This window comes from Protopterus annectens, chromosome 9.part0 (assembly GCF_019279795.1).
Source record: "Protopterus annectens isolate FY-2018-M chromosome 9.part0, PAN1.0, whole genome shotgun sequence".
NCBI classification, from domain to species: Eukaryota; Metazoa; Chordata; order Ceratodontiformes; family Protopteridae; genus Protopterus; species Protopterus annectens.
The window spans coordinates 1,523,688,541-1,523,709,949 of record NC_056743.1 but is presented as its reverse complement, the minus strand read 5'-3'; the positions used below and the strand labels follow the sequence as shown (position 1 = coordinate 1,523,709,949).

The following is a 21,409-nucleotide window of genomic DNA, read 5'->3' as shown; positions in this document are numbered from 1 at the left end:
TGCATCTGTTATTGTTTAGATAATAGGTCTGGCTTCTGTCCTGTGCCTTAAATATCCAGTGTTTTAAATCAGATACACCTGTTGCTCAGGCTGCGGCAGAGAGACTGACCCTGCTGCCAGCTGTGATATTGAGAAAAGGTAAGAGTTTATTCTCATGTATTGCCTGCACTTTTTATTTAATATCTCTGTAATCTGTACAACTGACCCCCCCCCCTCCAGCTCTTGTTATGGTCTTTTTATCTTGATGGCTTTGAGTTGCCCACCTCTGGTACAAAGTCTATACTGGACACCCCCCCAGTCACATTACATCAGCTCATTCTACTGTTACTAGTGAGAACTTGGCAAAGGCCCACCCCTTTAGCTTCTGCTTATTGAATTATCTCATCATCTGCCTCTTCACTTTCTGCTAAAAAAAATATATATATATATTTTCCTACCTTTCCTGGCACTAGTGTAGCCCAGATACAGATTTGCTGCATCCAGGACTTTTTGTAAGCTTCTGAGCAGTGCTCTTCAATTTTTTTCCTTAGATCTGCTAGTTCTCTGGTCTCCTGCACTTTTATTAGCTTATTAGTTGAACTATTCCCAGTGCCAGGAAGTCTGCTCTTCAAACTTTCCCTTAGAACTACCTGGTTTCTCAGTAGTAGCACTAAAGTCTGAATCCCTGTGACTAGCACTTGCTCTAAAACCTGCTGGAAAGCAACTAGGAAGCCTTAAACTGATACAATCACTCAACTCTCCTTGTTAATAAGGAGAAATTAATCGTAGGCAGAAAACAGACTATAATTGCAAAGTACCTTGCCAAGGTAAGGGAAAACAGCTCTTGTACTTTGCAAAAACACCGAGCAGACATGTCCAAGGGTCATCTTCCGGTGATTTCTCCTGTCCACCTGGTGAATCTGGGAATACTGGGGCAATGCAACAATTGTCTCATGTACACAGACAACCCTCTCCTCCTACGACCCAACACTATAACCTGCGAGAGATGCATTTACATAGCCAAACTGGAAGCAAAGCTCTCTCTCCACCCAAGATTGTGCTAGACAGTCAAGAGGAGAAGGTTAACACCTGCACTACACCTCAAGCAACACACAGCCCTTCAAAATTCACGCCACCAACATCTAAACATATTAACACTAAACCCATTTATGTGGATGCCCTTAACATTAACCTGCCCAAGCAACAAGGACCTCCGAAGCTGAAACACAAACACCAGTCACAACCAAAGTGTCACATAGCTCACAATACCAGTGTTCCACCCAACAACAGCCCCTAAGGCAAGACAATGTACCCAACACTTTAATCATATGTGATTCTGTAGTCAGGCACACTGATGTCCCACTCACCAGGCTGAACAAGGAGAAAATTACAGTCAGCTGCCTGTTGGGTGCCAGGATCCGCCACATCACACATGCACTCAAGTCACTCCACAACAAGTACAAATATGACTCTCTCATTGTCCATATTGGAGTGAATTATTTGAGATGTACCTCCCTGGACTACAAGAAAAGAGACATGGAAGAGCTCTCAGATCATGTGGCCCAGGCAGGTATGACCCTAGCCCTGAGAAGCATCCTGCCTTCACCCAGAATTATACCACAGTATAAGGACAAAATGATTGACGTCCACAATTGGTTAAGTTTCTGGTGTCATTCAAAGGGGATCCAGTATCTGTCTGCCTGGGATGACATGATCGACAAACCACGATACTTTACCTGCGATGATCTGCACCTGTCAGCCCTGGGATTCAGGTTATTGGCTAAGGCTCTTGCCACCCCTGTAGCGCCTTTTTTCGGCAAGGCTCAAAGGACAAAACCACCACCGTAACAGATATAAGCATGCAAAATCAGAAGGTAATGCCACTCGATGCTAGAAGTCTAAACCTCAAAATGCACTCTCTCGAGGCACTCCTAAAAATGGAGAACATCGATATCTGTGCATAACTGAGACCTGGTTCAAGGCTCCAGAGAGCACCTCTGCAATACCAGGCTACAACTCTTACCACACTTTTTGGCCACCAAACCAGGACCGAAACACTAAAGGCGGAGGAGTGTCCATATATTCACCAAGTATATTCACACCTGCAGGCTAGTTGCCCAACACAATGCATCTGAAATTCTACAGGTGCAACTAACACACAAGGTAAGACTGCAATCCAAATTGTAGCTTGCTACAGATCTCCCACCATGCCCCAAGATTCTCACTACACCTTTCTAAACATACTGGAAAATATTACGATACAACCAAACACCCTAAAGCTGGGTGATTTCAACTAGTGCCCTGGATCAGCTAATCCTTAGTCCCACCAGGGGCTCAAATATCCTAGACCTGGTCATTGCCAACGTGGGAGATCGATGCTCCACACCAGTGGTCACCCCCTCATTGGTCAGGTCTGACCAGAAGTTAATCACCCTTGATGTCCACATCCCACCCCCACCCCCCAGTAGGGAAACCTCTGTAAAAAACTTCTCCAAAGCTAACTTCATGCTACTCAAGTCAGAAGTGACAAACTTCATGACACCCATGCAGATGGGAACCGAAAGTTCAACTGTTGAATCCTACACTAAGGCACTGTACAAGCACATCCACTCATGCATGAATCGTGCCATTGCAAATAGAACCAAAACACTCTCCTCCAAAAAAAAGAAGCCAAGCTGGTGGTCCCCTGCCATAAACAAACTATACAACAGAAGAAAGAAACTGTTGCAGAAAAGAGGAAAATCCCAGGATACAAAATACTCCCTTACCTGCCTCAGTAAGAAGCTGAGATCCATCATAAAATCCTCCAAAGCTAGTTACGAAAATAAAATTGCCAAAGATTCCAAGGGCAATCACAAGGCATTCTATAGTTATGTCAAGAATCTAAATGGCAATGCTCAGATCTGCTCTGAGCTACAACAGAATGGCATTAAATGTACTGATCCCAAGGATATTGCCAATATCCTGGCAGATCGATTCAGTGCCAACTTCACCCTCTCTCACCCCCTAAAGGGCCCATCTCACTACCAAAAGATTGACAAATTCTGGTAATCACAGCCACACAGGTAAAAACTGCATTCTCCAAAGCTAAGAATACAGCATCCATGGGACCAGACGACATCCTGGGCTGTGTACTACATGAACTACAAAGTGAACTGGTACCTCACCTAAGTGTCATGTTTAGTCATAGCCTCACCTCAGGCTTCGTGCCTAATGAGTGGTGCACAGCTACAGTTATCCCACTCCACAAGGGGGGATCCACCTTGGATTCCAGGAACTATCGTCCCATCAGTCTGACGAGTCTGATCTGCAAAGCCATGGAATGCATTATCATGGAACTTATAAACAAAGACATTGGCAACCTTCAAACACTGGACCCCACCCAGTTTGGTTTCGTAAAGGGCCGATCTTGTCTCCTCAACCTAATTGACTTCTTTGAATCAGTCGCCAGAGCTGTGGACGAGGGCAAGGTGGTCCACACAACCTATCTGGACCTCGCCAAGGCCTTCAGCACCATCCCCCACTCTGGAATCATAGATAAACTTACTAAGCTGGGCATTAATCCCTACATCGCTCAATAGGTTACCAACTGGCTTACTGACAGAAGCCACACTGTAAAAGTAGCCGAGACAGAATCCAGTTCCAGACAAGTGGAGTACCTCAGGGTTCAGTCCTGGGACCGCTCTTGTTTGGCATCTACGTCTCTGAAGTACAGGCCAGCACTAAGGGACTCTGGTAACAAAGTTTGCAGATGGCTGCAAACTGGGAGCCATTATTGAATCCCCAAATGATGTGGATATTCTACAAAATGGCCTTACAGAAACAGATGCTTGGTGCCAGAGCAATGGGCTCAAGCTCAATGCCAAGAAATGTGTAGTTATCTCCTTTGGGAAAAAACATGTACCCGTGAATTACCACATAGGTGGCAGTACACTAAACACCGAAAGTGTGATAAGGGACCTAGGGACACAGGTGGACAGTGGTTTCACCTTCGATAACCACATCGCCACAACAGTCAGGAAATCCTTCTGTGTGGCACACCTCATCACTAAGGGCTTTTTATCCAGAAAAAGGGAGGTCATTGTCCCAATGTACTCATCCCTCATTAGACCCATTATAGAGTTCAATGCCCCATTTGGTATGTACCTCACAAAGACATCTGCAACAACTGGCAAGGCCACAGAGATACCTCACTAAAAGAATCACAGGCCTAAAACAGATGCCTTCTGCTGACAGTCTAAAAAAACTCCAGCTATACTCTGTCGCATATCGCCTACTCAGAGGCGATCTCTTCTTAACATACAAGGCCATGTCAAACCCAGAACATGTTGAACATGCTACACTTAAAGAAATCCCAATCCCTCAGAGCCACACGCTCCAGGGATCTAAACCTGGTCATCACAATGAACAAAACATGCTGGAGGGATAGATTCCTGACCCAGAGACTCCCCAGACTCTGGAATAGACTGCCCATACATGTCAAGCTGAGCACCTCTTCGGCCCTCTTCAAAAGGAACCTTGACGATTGGAAGGGAGAAGGGAAATTCACTCTGGAGATCACATCAATCGCCCTGCTAGACAGGGGACCAGGGAAGTAAATATTCTGGGAAGAAATAGCCAGGAAATTGTTATGGCTAGGCTTGTATAGGCCCTAGGGCCGATAGCCTAGTACCAACCTATGAACCTATATTAATATTTACAATTCACATAGAATTATTTACAAGATTCTATCTGGCTGGGCTGGCAGCCTTCCAGTTTTTCACAATCACCACACCCAGTGACTACACTGTCTTGCCACAGAGAGACGCAAAGTCATAAAATATCAGGATTTGCAGGTACAAATGAGAGCAATGTGGAAGAAAGATACCCAGACAGTTCCAATAGTAGTAGGAGCAGCAGGTCTTATAAAAAAGAATCTACAGTCACATTTAGATATGTCACTAATACATGTAACCCCATGAGAATTGCAGGAGTCATTACTGAGCACTTTGCGGTTGCTGTGAAGAGCACTTCTGGCTGACATCAAAGATTGAAACAAAACTAATTTCATGAACTTTAATTGTCTTTGACTTAGGAATGGGGTCCATTCCCATCATGGTATTAGAAACCCAAAAGACTTGAAGAAATTAAAAAAAAAAAAAAAAAATAGTGTCCCTCATGACATCTACATGAAAGCCGTGGCAGCTCTTTCAATTCAGGTGTTAATCTGTGGTGTTGAAGTCACTGCTGAAATGTCAAAAGTTAACCACGCCTGGGATTTTCAGACCATAGAATTGACTAGAATGAGGAAACTGTTCAGTCACACAACAAAAGAGACCTGACCATAAATTTATTGTATTTCAAGTATAAGCTTGACATTTTTGATAGTGTATTTGGTTTAGTTAGTTCATGCAAAAAAATCTGTGAATGGTTTAGAACTTAATGTCTTACAAGCATTAAAAACACCATGATGGCAGTTTGTTGGGATATAGGAGTTTTTGGTCCTAGAAAGGAATTGTTAGTCATTATAGCAATAACCCACGCCTGGGTGTGGGTAATGCTGGATTTACCCATGGTTGGTGTGGTTTGGTCATGAGGGCGAAGCCCGAGTGGCCAAACAAAGCCATCCGTGGATAAATCCAGCATTACCCACACCCAGAAGTGGGTTATTGCTATTATACAATGACATTATTTAAGGAAAAAAAAATATTTTTCTTAAATAATGGCATTGTAAAATGCCTCCTTGCTGTCCTTCCGCAGCGGTCTGGTATTCTGCGGCAGTTCTGATGTACTGCGCATGTGTATACCTACGCAGTACATCAGAGCTGTGGGCAAAAGCAACGGAGAAGGCAAGATCTCCGTTGCTTTTTACAAACTGTCTCGCTATGTTAAACCCATTTAACATAGCGAGACAGTTTTGAAAAAAGAAACGGAGAAAGCAAGATCTCAGTTGCTTTTTACAAACTATCTCGCTATGTTAAAGGAGTTTAACATAGCGAGACAGCTTTAAAAAAAGCAACGGAGAATCTCCGTTGCTTTTTTTTAAAGCTGTCTCACTATGTTAAAGTCGTTTAACATAGTGAGACAGTGTGAAGCAACGGAGATCTTGCGTTCTCCGTTGCTGTAAAAAAAGAGTTATAGTAATGGAAAAAGTCTGGGCGACCGGACCTTTTTCAATTACTATAACTCTGATTTACAACGTGCACGCTGACCAATCAGCGTGCACGCTTTTGAATATTAATGGGGGGTCGTTGTATAATAATGCTTTCTTGTATGATGAGATGTTGAGTTTCATAAAATGCAGGTGTATTTGCATATATATGTCTTACTCCAGGCATGATATGCTATTATGAGGATATCTTCTTTTTGCTGCAGTTCATTATTTTATGCTTTAAATGTTGTTTTTTATAAAAATGCTGATGGATGCAAATGTTTTATTATCCTTTAGGATTTAGAAGTTTTATTCATGCATGACATTGTGTGTGTGTGTGTGTGTGTGTGTGTGTGTGTGTGTGTGTGTGGGGGGGGGGGTTGTTGGTAAAATGTCTTGGCTTTCATTTTAACAGTGGCATGTCTGTGTGACTTTGGTGGTCTTTTTAACATGGTTATGTTATTTTCCAGTTGCAACATTGTTGCTTTTTGTAATTGGGGGTGGAGGTGGGGGAGTCAATATTTTTCCCCAATTAAATATCCTTTTCAAAAGAGGCTAAAAGTAAACACTAGAAATTCTTATTAGATTTTCCTATTGGTGTCGAAACATCTATTAACGAGAACAGTGTTTCTGTTCCTCAAATATTATGTTACCTGATTTCGGTTTAATAGGTGCTTGACACCTTTCCTGTTAAAATTAAATCTTTCATTCATTTTTGTTTACTTAACTTTAAAGCCCCATTTAACTATAAATATAGTGGTTTAGCAGTTCTGAAGGAGTATCCTGCATTGGTGACCACTTTTATCTAGTATTTCCAACTTTAGATGTAAATTTTGTAAGAAAGAAGCTGAGTTTGCCTCCCTTTGAACTGTCTAGTTAAGTTGACCTGAATTTTTTCTCTTGCGAGTTTGTTTCGGTTGATGTGCTTTCATCCAGAAGATTTTCTGAACCACGGTCCTTAATGTATAAATAGCTTTACATAGCCTCCAACACAGAAAATATTGTACTTGAAAACAAATCTGTCCTTTAATCTCAAAGTGAACTGTGAAGTGATCTTGCATCAGACTGTTCAGTTTCTCATTTTCTGTTCCAGGTACGAGAAAAATTTTGCATTATACAGATCACATAGGGCTCTGTGGTATTGCGTAGAAAGATGATGCATTAGACTGAGCAGTCAGTTTTGTTTCTTTAAGAAAGAGAAATTGGGTCTTCAGTCACTTAGCAGAGCTTTTCTGGGTATATAACAAATTGCATCAGTTTATTTTTTGAACAGTCGAATGTTGTCTGAGGGGATTAAAGCTAGCTGTGATAGACATTCAGCTGCCACTACAGTCTCATGCAGGAGGTTGTCTGTTCAAGGCATCTCTGAGTCTGTTGCATGACCATCCTCTCACACTTTCAAAACTTTATAGTTTGGATGTCTAGTTTTTGGGCAGAGGAAGATTTGATTTTGCAGGACTTGTACCACATTTTGTGGACCCTGTAAGGTACACTGCTTGTTGCTCCTTAGATTATATATTTGAATTTTTCTAGTAGTGCTCTTTATGGTAACTTAATTTCCACAACTATGTCTTTTGTCTCTCCCTCTTCTCCTCCAGTATTATAAATCTCAGCCTTATTTTCTGTTTCTCACCCTCACTCCTCATATCTCCTTATGTCCAAATCTCCAACCTTAAACCTGTAATAGGGCAATACCTGCCTCATATCTCTCATTCTGCAAATCTCCAGCCTTCTACCTTAAACCTACAGAAGGGCAATAATTTTACTACCAGACATTCGTTACTAGTACACATAGCTCATACTTATATATAAATGTTATTTATAAGTTGTTATTGCTGTTTGTCAGTTTCTCTCTCTAATATTTTATACTGTCTTTCATTTATTGTGCTCCTGGCTATTATAAAATATTGATTTTTAATACTTGGCTTTATGTACATTTTTTGTGCCTATGAATGTATTTTTCTGTGCATACAGATGTACTGTGTGTGTGTGTGTGTATGTATGTGTGTATATATATATATATATATATATATATATGTTTATGTATAACTGTAATGTTCTTGGAGCTTTCTCCACAGAACTCTACTGAAAAGGGCCTATCTGCCCAATCGGATTATCCTAGCTAACAAATGCAAACAAATAAGTAAGATTCTTCATAACAGCAAGGTTAATGCCAGCTGTTGTTAAGACAGCTTGGCACACAAAACTGTCCCAGGCATTCCATAGGTGAAACATTCTCTTTTCTTCATGCCTGACTCTTTTTGCATTTTATAAACCATGCCTGATGTTTGTGTACGTAATTTTTCTTTAAGGATTTTATTCTTTGTTCACTTCTCCCCTGTAAAAGCTGTAGTGCTTATGGTCTGAATTACCCTAGGTGTCTCTCTTCTTTGATGTCTTGCTGACGTCAAAACTTAAAAAAAAAAAAAAAAAAAAAGCACTGAACAAACTTCTGTTACTGTTGTGTCACAGCTGCTGTTACTGCTGTGGGATACCTACCATATTTTTCAGTTAACCACACACTGAGCCTTTAAAAATTGCAAGTGTGGGAACAAAATCCCACCCCAGGATAGACTCAAAATCTACCTATTTTTATCTAGGAGAGGAGCACACTATACACTAGTGTTCTATTTGCCAAACCTTTGCTGATACTCTCAGAAAGCATCAGCTAAGGCTTTTTATGTTAAAATATTTTCTAACCAGCATTTTGATAACCTTACCTTTGGTCCAAAGTTATTGATACAAGTATGGGTCTGACTCACCAAGGCATCATAAGAGTTATAAGACAGACAGATAACTATCCAAAGCTTTCCTTTCCAGCTTCAAAGTCAGTAACTAGAGAGATGAATGATGTTATGGCTAAAATTGTTTTGCAAGTTGAACAGTTTGAGTCATCTGTTTCTTTTTTAAATTCTCAAACTTTTCACTTTTTGGCCAATGAAGAAGTGATTCAGTGTAGACCATCTTCCTTGGAATCTCTAAGCCTGTGTTTCCAGAGTTTGACTGTGATACTCTTACAGATGCCTTTTATAGGACTTGGATCAGGTTTTCATGATGAAACTGGATCTGCCAGCTATTTATCTCCTTGTGCATGAGTCCTCCATGTTATGCTGACTAGCCTCCTTTTTCAGCATTTACTCCAGTGGTGCAAGCATCAATACCTAAGGCTTTGATGTTGATGCTGAAGGTCTTTTTCAGTGCAGGAGTTGTAAGTGCTGACTTGGCCTTGCCATTAAGTATGTATGCCACTGATTTTGATTGCTTTGGTGTGCAGTTACATCAGTGTTGGACTTATCAGCCCAGATATTCTGAATTGGAGCTTAGGTAGCGCAGCTGATGCTGGCTTTAATGGCATCTGTGCCAGTTTGTGTCCAGCTTTTCCGCATTTAGTTAAGGCATTCATGGCACCATGTCCTTGGGCTGTACTCACCACACTACTAAAAATGTAAACTGGTTTGCAGTGGATATCCCAGCATCCTCTTCTGCCCTAATGCTGGCACTTGTGTTATTGGCAGAGCAATCTCTTTCTTGTCTTGTGTCTGTCCCACCTTTCATATTGCAGGATAGAATGTTACAAGGTCCTTTGCTGCATTCTGCCATAACAGCAGCATATTTGCTTCCTCTTCTTTAGAGTCTCCACCTCTGAGAATTCAGGGGAACTCTGCATGCAAGAGGAAGTACACTTACTTGCATGTGGGGTATTCTGTCTTAGATGATCATAAGAAGGATGGAGGTTCTCTATCACTACCATTATGCCCATAGGTTCTATGAAGTCTTGAAAGGGATGAGGCGTGGGGAGGCCCACATGTCTCGTGTCCTCCCTACAGAGAACATTAAAGAATCTCTTTTTTGTCTTCATAGCAATTCTGTTATGAGATGATTTCCCTGGAAGACATGTTTAGAGTGGCCAGAAGTGCTATATGAAAAATCCTGTTCTAATGAAATCTGTTGGGATTCACCAGTCATCTAAAAAGTATAATTTTCAGTTGGAGACCCGAGCTGGATACTGTCACTGTAGCAGCAGCATTTAAGTCACCCAAATCTCCAGAGCCTCGTGATCCATCCCCAAGTTAAGGAATCTAGAGTGGTAGACTACTTAAGGAAGCATTTTATGCTAAGGACAATAAACTATCACATGTAATTAACTTCCTGCAAGATGCTATGGACAAAATGCACAAGTTGCTGTGTTGTTGCTGTATAGACCTCACAAAGAAGAGTCAGTGCTTCACTTGGCCGCTGGATCTTCTGTATCAAATCTCTTGATGAGAGTAGCCTTCAGTTCTGCTGAATGCTTGACCAAAGCTGCATGCTTTGCTACTGTGAAGTGTTGGCATGCTGCTTGGCTGTGGCTCACTGATTTCAGGATGGCCTTTGAGTTTTCCCTTTTCGGGCCCCTGCCTCTCTTGTCCTGAAGCAAAGGCCCATGTGGAGACAATGGAAGGACAAAACTCTCTCTTCTGTTCTGTTTTGTTGATTTAAATCTCCATCTTCTCAACATGTTCATTCTCAAAGATGCAAAGGAGTATACATGAGATGTATTTCATTTGTGGGCAACAACAGATGTGACAGCAGTCTGACAGGAACCCTAATTTCCAGGCCATCTTCCAGAGATGTTACTGCCTTAGAGGGAAAGGCGGTCAGTAGTGTCATTGGTGCTGTAGTCCACTATTGGGTGGTCAGCAGCAGCAGCATCTGTGAGGCTTTGCCTGACTGTCCCACCCTGGCGACAGGGGTCATCTGTCCCTCCACTTTCCCTCTGGACTATGTGTCAAATTGCTATATATATGGACAGCGATGGCCAGAGGATATGTGGTGCAGTTCCACATTCCCCCCATATTCCCAGTAATTGCTCTTGCTCAGCACCTTAACCCGTAAAAAATTGCAACAAGGAAAGAGATGTTTAGGCTTCTAATACAAACATTCATCCAATATGTTCCACCAGACTAGATAGGATCAGAATATTACTTATGATTCTTTTTAGTGCCATAGAAAAGAAAGGTTTTGTGGCTGATTGTAAATTTAAGTGGCCTAAGCAGTTTCATCTTCAAATAAATATTTTGAATGCTTGCAGTGTAGTCCTTTCTTCCATGCTTATCCAAAGATGAGTCGGTGGTTTCTTTGAACCTCCACAATGCCTACCTCCTTGGTAACATATCTAAGTAATCCAAGAAGTACATTTGCTTTTGGGTAAAAGCCATTCGCTGCCAATTTATGCTCTTCCATTTAGGTCTCGCCTCAGTCCCCAGGATGTTCTTCAAATGTATGCCCTCTGTAGCATTCAGACAGAGGTTGTAGGGAAACACATTTTTCCTTATCTGGACAGCTGGCTTCTACCTGCTCCTTAATTGAGTGTGTCTGTCTAGTTTTAATGTTCTTATTTGAGTATAGCAGAGAGCCTTCCAAAATCACATTTGGAAACCTCCCAGCAACTCATAGTCATCAGTTGCAGCCTAAGAACCCAAGTGCAGACATGTCTTTTCCTGGGCAGAGTTCATGCTCTCTAACACAGAGTTTCCATGCTTTTAAAACTTTTGGTCAACTTTTCTTAGTATTCTGAGTATGAGGCAGCAGCTGTTCCATTGTACCACTTTTGGGGACACCACATGCGCGTTTTTCAATGGCTGCTATGAGTTAATTGGCCACAGTTATTCAATCCCAGAGCCTCAACAAATCAAGCTACTGGACACTTGCAAGAGGCATCTACAAAGGTAGATGCATCTACTTGATCTTGTATTAAAGTCCTACTCTGGCAGTTGCCATATACACTTGAGCCCCAGGGTGGTGTTGAGGCATTATGCAAGACAAATTATCCAAATTGTCTGAATCTCCACAGAGACTGTTTTTCACATCTGCCTCAGGTTGTGATAGCCATCCACTTTAACAACACAGCATATGTTACATCAGCATAAGGCAGGAGGGTGATCCACTTTTTACCCTCAGCTTTACAAGGCTGATGGAGTTTAGGAGTGGTTTGTGTCATACAGTCACTTTATGACAGTATGTTCACAAAAAACCCTTTTCACTAGTGGATAGGATTAACTGCAGTATGCTGATACCTTATGAGTAGGAAGCTTTTCTGTTATTGGGGTGGGCCATGCTGTGACCTCTTTTGCCTTAATACCCAGTATCAAATAAAGCAATTCATCCATTGGGGGATGCCCCAAGGATGCTATCATCTGGAAATAACCCCCTGGAATCATTTACTCTTTTCCCACATTTTATCTGATGATGAAGTTCATCCAGAAAACCAAGAAGCGCAAGTCCAGAGTCATTCTCAAAGCTTAATTTCATCTTTGAGTATAGTTTTCTCTGTTTATTTCTTACATGTGAAGGACTATGTCTGTCTTCCCAGCCACAGTTCCAAGTTTTTTTTGGGCAGGACAGTTACTAAACATACCCTTTTTGGACTGTTAGCAAATGATATTGCCTTTTGTTTTGATAATCCTAGAAATTTTTCTAGTAACCCCAAAAGCTTACTCTATTAGGGAACAGGCCATCTCCTTGACTCTCTTTTCTGTAATCCCATACTGGACAACATCTGTGTGTCAGTGATGTGATCTGTCCTGAAGGAATTTGTATGGCATTACAAGCTGGATATCACCTCCAGGCCCGGACTGTGTTCTGTAGCTACTGTGGTTAGAAGTATGCACAATTTGAGCTTAACCACCTAAGCGACTCAACTGTGTACTTTGTCCTAACGGTTACTAAAAGTGGACCATTTCTTATCAAATATGAAACTTATGGGCATCCAGCATACTAACAGATCTGGAAGAAGAAGCTTCAGCCTCTTCTTTTAGTACATCTCATCTGCCTTTTCTTTCTCTGATTTTCTTCATCTTTTTGCTGACCTTAGCACTGAAGAGAGAAGCTTGTGCTGTCCAGAAGTGGAAAGGGTTTTTGGGTATCCTAGAAAAGTGTAATGCCACACACTTGGGAGTTGGGAACTGTGAAAAACTCTTAATTTTAATACAAAGTATTCATAAAAGCAACTAGTGCCTCATCTTACATAGCTTTCAAGTTTAGTAGTTTTGAATAAGAGAACTGTATGGGCTAAAATAAAAGGCTTGCCCAATCAGCAGATGATGACTCTTGGATGTAAACTAAATTGAAATAAGTATTGAACATTTTTTCTCTATTTAAATATTTAAAAATTCGGGTAATTTTCTGTACTTTGGGGCATAAGGTTGCGTCTATAAAAGGTAGCATGCTTCGGTTTGCAACAATACAATTGGGTCTAAATACAAGTTTAAATCAGGAAGACTGTGCAAAGGGGAGGAAACCTCTAGGCCAGAAGGATGTGAATTGTGAAAATAACGAAAATGCTATGCTTCTGGGGTGGTGTCAGATATATAACCAATATTACATGCTCCAAAAGTATTCGCATATTTTGAATAGTGGTATCGCATCTTGAGACGTAAACCACATCCGTCTGGTAACAGTTATCAGTTTTTAACGAATGTGCTACATATCAATTTGTTTTATTTGTTGAGGAAGTAGGCCCAAAAAGGCAAACTGAGCAGCCTTGTAAACGTGCTATAGGGCTGAGCTGTTTTTTTGGGAAGAGTCAAGAGTGGATAAAGTGGTCTGTAGGAGGTGGGGGGGGGGGTTCGTTGTGTAACTTTAGGCTTTGTCTTAAGGCAGTTGGACAGAGCATACTAAGAACTATGTTACAGTTTTTTTCAATATGTACTACACTGTCTATAAAAGGGGTCTATCTGGTGATAAAATACATTTTTGTATCCTTATTAGTTACTCTGATATTAGTTACTCTGTGATATTAGTTACTCCGTGATTTTGAATAAAGTACCCATTGTTTTTGCTCTGTATGGGAAAGTAACATCTGCATAGTTTATTTTATTTTTTATTTTATTTTACATTTGTTGACCGGGATAGTCCGACTGGATGCATGTCCATTTTCAGCGGAGGCCCAGGGAGAAAAGCTCCAAGGGTAAGCAGATACAGCATTACATAATACCAGCATTACATATTACAAACAGACTATTTACAGAGATTACATAAGTAAGCAAGTTAAACAAGTTCCACAGGTTACAGTTAATCCTGAGCGCAAGTCAGGATTAAATTAAATTACACAGTAAACTGGTTAACAGATTTTTACACATTCTAGAGAGAGTTAGCCAGGCTTGATACATTGACATAGCCAGTTAAGTGACAAATGTTGTCTGAGTCTAGTTTTAAATTGACCTAAGGTGGAAAGTAAGGTAATATCAGCTGGAAGAGAGTTCCAGGATCTCCTTACAGAGTTTGCAAAGAGAGAGTCACCGACTGTGTTATTAATTTTGCTAGTCTGAATTAGTAGTTTGTTAGAGGATCAAAGCGGTCTAGGATTGTTATAGGGGGTGATAATATTTTTAAGTGCAGGAGTATTGTCCGGATTATAGAGGATTTTATAGGCCATAATCAGTTGGTTATACTGGATTAGGCTGGGTAGTTCGTCACCCAAGCTGATTTAGATTGATGCAATGATGTGCCCTAAAGGGCAGCCCAGTGACAAACCTGGCAATGTGGTTGTAGCAAATTGAGAGTTTAAGGACAGTCTTGTTTAAATTCGAGAGTAGAGGGGATGCATACAGAAGGGTTGAAAGAAGGTGAGAGCGAGCTATGGCAATTTTAGCTGGAGGGGTTAGGAAGGCTTTTATTCTGTAAAGTGACGCTAGTTTTTTATTGATGGTTTTGATAGTTTGGTTAACATGTAGGTCAAATTTTAGATTATTGTCTATGACACCTAATAGTTTTGTAGAGGGGTCAGGGGAGATTATTGTGCCATCATTTGAATTTATGGTAAAGGTGAAAGTGGTAGACCTACGTGTTGGTGAAAATAACAGCATTTTAGTTTTTTTTGGGATGTAGGATCAGACAACGTTCAGAAAGCCAGTTTTCTATTGTATTAAAGGTGGTCTGGGTAACTGACCATAACTCTACTGGAGATGTGGCTGAGCAAATCAGAGTAGAGTCATCAGCATATTGGATACAGCTGACTTTTGGGATGACAGTATAAAGGTCGTTAATGAAGATGGAGAACAGCAAGGGCCCTAGTATAGAGCCTTGTGGTACTCCAAGGGTGTTAGGTAGAAGGTTAGAGAGTTTGTTCTGCCAGAGGACAGCCTGCTGTCGACCATCCAGGTAGGATTGAAACCACTGAAGGGCTTTTAGTTTTTTTTCTGGTACTATAGGGATTTCTGGTACTATACCTCCTTGTGAACAGGATGTTAGTGATGTTGACTAAAAGTTCAAAAATCATTTGTCATGAGTACAAATCCTCCAAGCTGTAATGAATTCCCATAAGGTGGGGGCATTCACTAAAAGAGGAAAATGGGCACTTGAGGCTAAAGGGATGGTGTTACCAGTTATTGGCTTTCTTTACAGAGTAGTATATATGTTCTGCACAATAAAGTATCCATGCATTTAGTGGACAACTTCTGTGTTTTAAAAGTGAACTTTATCCTGAGTTTGTTATTGCACATCCTATGAAATATTTCCTCAAATAAAAATTGGTCCGTGTTGCATTTATATAAAACTACACCATGTTCATAACAGTATAAATATATATGCATATATATTCTGGTTCAAAGAACCCCATGGACAAATTCCTATAACAAAGGGGAATTGCTGTGCTCTTCAGTTGCAAAAAGTGCCCTCCATTGAAAAAAGATAAAATGACAGAATGATGAACAAGAAATCTTTAATCTAATAGTTTTTCGGAAAAATGAGAAAGAGCTGCAAAATCCAGCCATGCTCAGTTGAAGTATATAAACTACCTAAATCTCTTAACAAATGAAGTCTTCATACCACTGAAAAAAATCTGAGCTCCTCAGTACGGTTCCCCCATCACAAAAATGGTAAGATTTTAACCAGGGGTTGTAAACAAAGTTTAATGTCAGCTTATTGCAAAGGGTCTACAACCTGAGAGACTGTAGGTCTCCCAGATGTGCTGTAGAAGTCTGTATTTTAGAAAGGAATAAGAATGGCATTTAAGGTGACACGTCCGTAACAGATGTGTGACACATCATTGTCTAATAAAATGTCATTTGCTGCTTCAAGTAACCTAACTAAAAGAACAAACTTCACTTAAAATATCCTCAGTGTTAAGTAATTTCATGCAGATACAGATATCAACTTGTCATCTGGTTTGATAACCGTGTTCTTGTTAGAGGTTAATAGTTTCAGAGCTGTCTATTCCCATTTAGTCATGTTGTGTTCTGTACAAGTAACATCATAAGACAGTAGTTGTGTGACATAGTATGGAGGAGTAAAAACTGACTAACACTCGAAGCTATTTGTTTCGTTTCCACTGTGATAATACATTGTCAGTACTAACATGCTCTTACTTTTATTCAGCTAAACAATTTCTAAGGTGTATTTTACATAAACAAGCATAAATGGTAGCAATAGTTCTGAAGAGGAGAGGCATGAGAAATAGAAATAAAATTTAAATGTTTGGTTAAGACTAAAACAGATTACCTCTAACAAACAGACCTCCCCCACCCCCCAGTCAAGCAATATTATTTTCAATTCACAAATGCAAAGAAAAGTAGTCTGTTGTGCAACTTCTAAGGTTGTAAGTTCAAGAAGACTGTTTGTACCCTTTTTGGGGAAAGATGGTACTTAGTTTGCAGGTCCATTTGTTATGAGTAGGAGACTTCCCCTCTAGCAGCTGTACATAATTTATTGCCTCATTTCTGTTATTCTGGAATCCCTTATTTGCATAAAACACTTTTTAAGCTGTGTAGATTGATTAAATCCAATTTTTTTTTTGGTTTTATAGTTAAAATCTGCTTGCTGTTTCCATTCATTAAAGTGTTTCCCATGATCCTTTGCCTGGGTAATTACATCTTTGAATGGCCCTAACACCTGTGGTGCAACTCCTAGGCTATTCCTTATGGTTCTTTTATGACTCTAAATGACAAGTTTTTTAATTTTTTTTCTGCAGTGGCCCCTGGATCTACATAAAACGTTATTCACTCAGTAACAGGGCAGAGTGCTACACCCTAATTTTAAATGTCAAGATGTTTCTACTTGGAGGATAGAATTTTAACTTACTTTACTGATTATTTTTCTTGCAAGCATTAAACTAGAATAGAAAGAAATAGATAGAAGCTAAAAGACTAACTGCTAGAAATTCTTATCTTTGAAAATTTTTATTTATTTTTTTATTTAACATTTGTTAACCGGGAAAGTCTGACTTGGAACAAATCCAGTTTTCAGCGGAGGCCTGGGGGAAAAAACTCTCCAAGCGCATGTCTTTATAAACGTGGGAGGAAATGGGAGCAGCCGGAGAAAATCCACACGAACCCAGGGAGGACATGTAGACTCTGCACAGAAGGCACCCCAGCCAAGAATTGAACCAGAAAACCTCTTGCTGTGAGGTGACAATGCTACAGCTGCACCACTGTGCTGTCCAAAATGAAATTGATTTGATTCTTTGATGTCTTGTAAAAGCATAGACTCCCTGAACTAATACCAAATATGTTTTATTTGTTTTAATAACATCATTGTGTCTAGCATAGTTTATTTATCTATCAGTGTAAATCTTCTGCTTGTGTTCATAATCTTCTCGGTTTGAAGTAAATACTTTTGTTAAGTCTTTTCTAAACAGTTATTTTTCTTTCAAGACCGCCAAGATTACATATCTTTCTTGGGGGGGGGGGGGTTGATGTTGTGTTGGAAAAGTGAACTCTTCCACCTTTAAAACTAGCTAATTCGTTGGAAACTAAATGCAGGATCTGTTGGGCCATTGAACCGGTTACAAAGACTGAGAGAGGTTTAGGGTTTTATTCCAGAATGTTTTTGGTCCTCAGGAAAGAAGGGTCTTGGAGACCTGTCTTGGATCTTTCCTTTCTCAACACTTTTCTCAAAGTGCCATCCTTCCGAATGTATTGTGTTCAGACTCTGTTTCCTCTGTTGTTCCCCCAGGCCTTTCTAGATGTTCTTCGTGTTTCACTGTTGCAGTCATTACATTTAGGTAATCTGCTGGCAGGTTGCCCTCAGTCGGCCTGAATTCCAAAGTCTTGGGTCCTGCGTCGGTTGCTGTCTTCTCTTCCATGATGTCAGGTCATCAGGGGTATAAAACATGTAGCCGACACCATTTTCTTTAGGTTTTCTTGCCGCGCGGTGCCTGAAGCAGAAGCATTTTGCAAGTGCCGGTCGTCCGACTACTGAAATATTCAAATTTGAGTTTAAGACTGAAGTCTTCACTAAAGCTAAGTACCCCGTTGGGGAAACTTTTTGTCTTGCTTTTTACCGATGTCAGAAAAAGTTAATAATTGTATTACTTGTGGGAAGCAAATACCTCATAAGGATTTCCATTTATACTGTATTCCTTGCCTAGGCCCTGATCACAATGTGCCTGGCTGTCGGTTTTGTGCTAGATTTAACCAACACACTATTAAGCGTCTATATATTTTTGCAGCAAAGTATTTTGGAAACAGATTTAACTACCCAGAAATGTCGTCGGATAGCAATCCGACTACCGGAGTACATAAAAAAAGCAAAGGAAAGGACAGAGAAAAGCAGTCGAGATCCAAAACTGAAAACGAAGCTTCTCCTAAGCCAGTCGCCGGTTAACTGATACTCAGTGAGGTGCTTTCGCATCCCCTGATACCCACTACCTTCGAGTCGCAGGCCTCTACCGACACTCATGTGGAGTCCGGCATGCTGTAAGATACTCAGGGTATTGGACCAATGGATGTATCTCCCTTGGATGGATCCAGAGCCGCTGAGCAGGCATCGGTGTATTCAGACCTCAAATTTTGTATATCAAACCGACGACAGCTGCAAAACTAAAGACAAAAGCAACTTCTAAGATTAAAAAAAACGATGCATGAGCCACATGCACAAGCCTCTATGTCTAAAAAACAGATGATCAAAATGGCTGAAGACCTTATTACCTTGATCAGGGGTACCCATCCCCCTCCTGATAAGAGGCCTAGGCAAGACACTGATTATGAATCTTCAGATCAGGTTTCTATTTCTTCTGATTCCTCTTCTGATCAGGAATTATCTATACCTCCCTATGAGGATTCTGATGCTGAGGAGTCTATTCCATCTGCATCTCCTTCTGAGGATTATTCATTTGGAGAAACCTTGCATACTTTGAGTGAGCATTTTCACTGGGAGAGTCAAGACTTCTCAAAATCTAAAAAAGAGACTCTGGGATTTCCTTCTCCCTCAGCACAGGCCTTTAGCTAATCCCCCTGTTTTAGACATTGTGGATGATGTGTTTTCGGAGTCAAGCTTGACCCTTGACACCTTACCTCTGGCTCTCAGAAAGCCTGACAGATATTACAGGGTCCCTGACTCACATAAATTTTTATTTAGAAACCCTGCTGCTGATCCTGAAACTATTTCACATGGTCCAAAGGAAGTTAAGGCCTCAACAGCAAAAATCCTACCCCCTCTGACAGAGATTCATGGGCACTGGACAGATGGGGAAAAAAGGTTTATACAGCTGCAACCTTGGCAATCAGGGCCTTAAACTGTCAATTTCATATGCTTAAGTACCAACAACATGTAATGGGATTGCTGAAACAGAAAATGATGTTGATTTCAGAATGTGCAGAAAATAAGGAGTTGCAGGAATTATTGCATGCAGCTGAACAAGTTGGAAAGCATACTTTGCAATGTGGTTTTGATTCCTTAGAGGCCTCCTGCAGGGCCGCAGTTACTGGATCTGATTAGAAGGCATGCCTGGTTAAAGGAACAAAATTTGCCAGATCATGTTAAAGCTAAATTGCTAGATGCACCTTTACAGCATGATTCTTTGTTTGGTGTTAAGGCAGAAGAGGTTTTAAAGAAAATGGAAGACAAAGCTAAGTCCAAAGACTTCTTACAAGTGCAGCCACCAAGATTCAGTAGACACTGGCCTACAAAAAATTGGTCCTTTCCTGTGTCAGACAGAGCTCAAAGGGGCAAATCCAGACGCCCTAAGTGTTCCAGATACCAGGTGCAAGATTCATACAGGTCAAAGGAATGGGGTGCTTCCACTTCCAAATCTGGAGGAGATAAAGCGCAAACTTACAGAAAGCAATCCCAATGACTTTCCTCTGTTTACACCAAGCACTTATCTTTTGGCAGCGCCGATAGGGGGAAAATTAGCACTTTTTACTCAAAATTGGCAGTTAATAACCCAGGACAAGTGGGTACTAAGTATCGTATCACAGGGATACAGATTCCATTTCCACACTCTGCCAATGGCAAATGGTTGGCCAGATCTTCTAAAAAATCAATGGGCAGAGGCACAGAAACAGGTTACGTCCCTCATGGATATGGGGGCCATTCAGACAGTACCAGAACAGGAAAAAGTACAAGGTTTTTATTCAAGACTGTTCTTGCTACTCAGAAAGGACAAGGACTGGCAGCCAATACTGGATTTATCAATTCTGAACACATGCCTGGACGTTCCAAAATTCAAAATGCTGACTTTGCAGCAGCTTCTGCCCATGTTGGGCAAGAATGCTTAGCTGGTGACTTTAGACCTAAAAGAGGCATACCTGTATGTCCCAATAAGACAGTCGTACAGAAGATACCTCAGATTCAAGGTTGGCTTAATGCATTACCAGCTCTCTGCACTGGCCTTTGGCTTATCTACTGCACCCAGGGTCTTTACAAAGTGCCTGGCACCAGTAATTGCATTTTGCAGACAAAGAAGTATACAAATGTATCCTTACTTGGACGACTGTCTCATTCAAGCAAAGAACAAGGACACTCTTCTTCGACACCTGGCATTTGTGAAAAGGCTTCTAACTTTCCTAGGGTACACAATAAACGAAAAAAAATCACAACTGGTACCCTCTCAAAAGATAACATTCCTGGGTGCAAGCTTGAATACAACTGCCCAGATGGCTTACCTCACGTCAGACAAGAAAAGGCAACTGACTACTTACTTCAAACTGCTGACAACAAAAACCCAGTCTTATGCAAGACAAATTCTGCTGACAACAAAAACCCAGTCTTATGCAAGACAAATTCTGCAGGCTCTGGGCTTCATGGCATCTTGCATCCTACTGATTCCATATGCAAGACTGCATATGAGGAAACTTAATGGTACCTAAAAAGTTTATGGAGTCAACATTCTCACAGTCTGGAAGCAATGATTCCTCTCATTCCCTGCCTGCAACAGGAGTTTCTATGGTGGGCAAAGGCATGTCACCAAAACATGGGACGGCCATTCACTCTACCCCCTGCCAGACAAACCATAACAGACGCATCAGATTATGCTTGGGGGGCCCACATGGCAGGAAGATGCATTCAGGGCACATGGTCACCAAAACAAATGTATCTGCA

General features: G+C 40.9%; 1 protein-coding gene across 4 annotated transcripts in view; it reads left to right on the top strand.

The window, feature by feature from the left end:
• LOC122812153 (E3 ubiquitin-protein ligase TRIM4-like) overlaps positions 1–21,409 on the top strand; it is a 778,173-nt gene that overhangs the window by 300,256 nt on the left and 456,508 nt on the right. The gene's annotated exons all lie outside the window — the stretch shown is intronic.